General features: G+C 33.7%; 1 pseudogene; it reads left to right on the forward strand.

Annotated features, from left to right (window-relative positions):
* The first annotated feature begins 417 nt into the window (after positions 1–417).
* On the forward strand, positions 418–1,079 carry LOC133292871 (pectinesterase 3-like; annotated as a pseudogene).
* The last annotated feature ends 3,169 nt before the right edge of the window (positions 1,080–4,248 follow it).

A 4,248-nucleotide genomic window follows, 5' to 3' on the forward strand; every position in this document is an offset into this window, starting at 1 on the left:
GTGTATGTTTAATTAGTTTATTTTATTTTAATAATATAATTAAAATCTGGAAAAAAAAGTGTTTGTTCTCTATCTCAGTGGTCCGGACCTTGCTTTTTGTCCAAATAAAAAATAATTTTTTGGTCCAACTATCACCTCTTGAATAAAAGGATCACACGAGATTTGGAGCACACAAAAAAATTCCCTTCAAAGTGGCTTTTGTTAGAATGAGTATGAGCCACTTTATAGAGGCACTAACAAATGACTACAATATGCATGATTGTTTTTTTTTTATTTTTATCCCTTGTTTGATGCCTTTTGTTTGTGAATTCAGTTTTGTGCATTCCAAATATAAATATGAACAAAACTAAAGCGTTTTCATCTACTTTCTAAATATAAATGTGAAACCAAACTAAAGCATTTTTTCATTTTTCCATAATGTGGATAACCTTTCAAAACACAGCAGGGCCCTCAAAGCACCAAGCATTGGCCCTAAGAGTAGGCACCTTTCAGCCTTCTACAACTTTGACATCTTAGCATACCAAGATACCCTTTATGTACACGACAATCGCCAATTCTTTGTGAACTGTCTCATATCAGGGACAGTGTATTTTATGTTTGGTAACTCAGTTGTTGTGTTCCAAAACTGTGACATTCACTCTAGGCTTCCTGATTCAGGCCAAAAGAACATGGTCACAGCACAAGGCAGGGTTGACCCTAACCAAAACACTGGCATTGTGATCCACAAGTGTAGAATTGGTGCCACTAAGGATTTGGCACCTGTGAAGAAGAGTTTCTCTACATATCTTGGTAGGCCAGAGAAAGAGTACTCTAGGACTGTGATTATGCAAACAACTATTAGTGATGTTATTGACCCTGTTAGGTGGCATGAGTGGAATGGTGATTTTGCTTTGAACACATTGGTTTATAGGGAATATCAAAACAATGGGCCAGGTGCTGAAACTTCAAAAAGGGTTACATGGAAAGGGTTTAAGGCTATTACTAATGCTGCTGAGGCCCAGGCTTTTACTCCTGGAAGTTTCATTGCGGGCTCTACCTGGTTGGGCTCTACTGGTTTTCCTGTCTCTCTTGGATTGTAAAATTGTGTTAGAATTTGAATCCAGTTTTTTCTTTTAACTTTTTTTTTTTTTAAATGTCATCTATTAAGTGCTAGAGAGAAACAATAAAGTTGACCCAAAAATATAGAAAAACATGAAGAAAGGGAAAGTGGAAGAAAATGCAAAAGATGTGACTTGCCAAAGGTTAAATAATAATTAAGTGTGTGCCAAGATTTTGACTTTTTCAAAAATTGAATTTTGATTTGGTTTTATAAATTATAGGAGATGTGAAGCTACCTAATTCCAAGGTCAAATATCTCACAACCCTAAATAAAGATTAACATATTTACAATCACCTCTTTCAATAAATAGGAATTAATATTTTTTATATTGTAGGAGATAATTTTATCTCCTACACATACAAAAATGTGTGTGATCCGTATTTTTTTATTTTTTCTCTTTACATAAGCCCCACACATTTACATATATATATATAAGAGATAATTTATTTTCCATACAGTATGAAAAATATTAATCCCCAATAAATATTATTGATAAGGAGCATTAAACGTTAAGTCTAGCAAGAACCTTAATGCCATCTGACTAAACTTCAATTGGATTAGTAAAAAAAAAAATGCTTGTTCGAGTTACCCAGACCTTGGGTTTGTTGGCCCATACCCGAAACCGTTTGCATATTTTTTTATTGTAAGAAGAGAAGAAGAATTGGGCCGCCTCCCTAAATTGACAAATCGTTCAAGTAATTGGGCCGTTTACTCAGCCTCTTGGGTCCTAACCCGCTGGCAGAAGTCTGATCTGGGTATCCCATGGGTCGACCCGCTCTCTTTTTTTTTTGGAGGGAACAACGCAGTCTGAAAATTTTACTGCTTAAAAGATGCTCATCTGTTAATCAAATGTAATGTAATATGCTAGGTCTTTGACCTATCAGGGTCTTTGACCCCTTAATATCCTTATTTGGTATCCAGTAGATACATTTTATCATTGGGTAGCTTTTGGTTACGCGGGGGTGGGGGTTCCTGTGAGTTTGAGTCTCGCCCCTCTCCCAACGGAACAATTTTTTTTTACTTCTCTCAAATAGTTTGAATTGTTTGAACTTGAAATTCCCTCTGCTGGGGATCTCTTTTTTAAAAAAAAATAAGTTCTGCCTCTCCCCGGAAACTTTGACAGTGTGCCACGTAGCACAATCACAACCGTCCAAGTAAGGGTATTCATAAATTCGATTTAAATCGAGGTGACCGAACCAAAAATCAAAAATTGAAAAAAAATCACATATTTTAATTGGATTAGAACGGTTTTTGGTTTAGTTAGTGAAAACCGATCCAACATATTATGTGTTTATTATTTTTGAAATATGACGACTTGGAATCTTGTTATTTTGTAGACTTGGATCTTAGATGTTATTGATAGCAAACTATATTGTTTTAGTTTTTTATTGGGTTCATTTTATCTACAATCAATGTAGATAAGTTATTTACACTGAGCTCACAACGACGTCGTTTTGGGACGGAAGATCCAAGGTATTTTTATAATTATAATTTATTTCAGGGTTATAATAGTCTTTCTCATTATAATTTTTTAATATTCAAACCCAAAACAATGTCGTTTTAGGAGTGATGTAGATAACTTATCTACATTCACGGTAGAAACATTAAATCCTTTTTTATTATCTATTAATCTATTTTAACTCTTAATTAGTTTTAGGACTTGTTTTTGTTTGAAGACTTGAATTTTTCAATAGTTTGTAACTTTCTATGACTTTATTTTAATATAGATAGTGATTTTTAGGGTAAAATTTTAGGTTTTTCGAAAAATCAAAAATCGATCAAATCCAAATCGAATAAAATTGTTTTGGATTTGATCAGATTTAAAAAAAAAAATCCAAACCGAATGGATTGGATCAGATAATTTTTGCTTCAAAATCGATCCAATCTAAATCGCGAACACCTCTACGTCCAAGTCCTTTTTCCTAATCTATAAATAACCCCCATCCAAAAAAACTTGTTTTATAGGGGGAGTCGGAGGGACTCAAACCCGTTGAGATGCCCACACTGAACCAACCCCCCCCCAACGAATGGTAAAATGTATCCACATAATTAGGGTTGTGCATGTGTCAGGTCGGGTCAGGTTTTTGTCCCGACCCGACTTGGCTTTATAGGTCAGCTATTTTGACCCGACCTGGTTTAATTTGATTCAGGTCAGGTCTGACCCGCTTTGAATTTTTTTAAACTGGGTCAGATGCAACCTGACTTGATTTTCGAAGTGGGTCTGACTTGGTTTCAAAACCGGGTCAAATTCGACTTGATCCACTTTTGACTTGGTTTCAAAACTTGTTTTTGATATGATTTTTTTCATAGTTATTGATTTTATTTTTAAAATCATGTAATTTAATTATTTATTTATTTTAAAAAATATAAATTATATAATAAATTTGATATTTGTTGAATAAATAAACAACTGTAATTTTTGTATACATCACTGTTCTCAGCTTACAATTGTTACAGGTGAAGAAGGATTTTCATTCTTAATGGATTTCTCTTCCTCACCCATTTGGTAAGCACCAAAAGGAAAGCACTGAGTGGAATGCTTTCTTAGAAATTATTCAACTGCATTAAAAGGTGCCATGAAGTTGTTACAGTGAGAAAATGATACAAGGAAGACAAGTCAAAATTCATAAACCAAGGTTCATGCACTTCAGAACCTACTCATTATCTTAGACAGATACCAGTAAAATATAATCTTATACTCAAAAACTGTAAACAGGTTATAAAGGCAAGAAAAACAAAGGAAAAAAATGGAAAGGTAAAACAATTCCAACATTTTTAATTATTGTTTCATAAAGAAAACGACAACATATATTACAAAATAATTACATTGAAGGTGTGAGAGAGGTTCTAGGCTTCTAGCATAGTATAACACCAAGGACAAATTCAATTTTACTCAGTTAATGACTATTATAGTTTGACACTATGACTTCGTAAACTACTATAAAGATGACATCATACAACTATTATAGCTTTTTAGCCAAGGACCACAAACAAACCGAAATCAAAGACTTAATATTACAGTCAATGACATAATGGTAGAGGGTCAATTATGTCTATTTGATAGAAAATCCTAAATCTCCAAATTGTCTTATCCTATGATGCACGGACACGGACACGACACGACATGCCGACACGTTAATTCTAAAAAA

The sequence above is a fragment of the Gastrolobium bilobum genome, unplaced genomic scaffold, assembly GCF_033153095.1.
Source record: "Gastrolobium bilobum isolate Gb01-03AN ecotype WA unplaced genomic scaffold, APGP_CSIRO_Gbil_v1 utg2530, whole genome shotgun sequence".
Classification (NCBI taxonomy): domain Eukaryota; kingdom Viridiplantae; phylum Streptophyta; class Magnoliopsida; order Fabales; family Fabaceae; genus Gastrolobium; species Gastrolobium bilobum.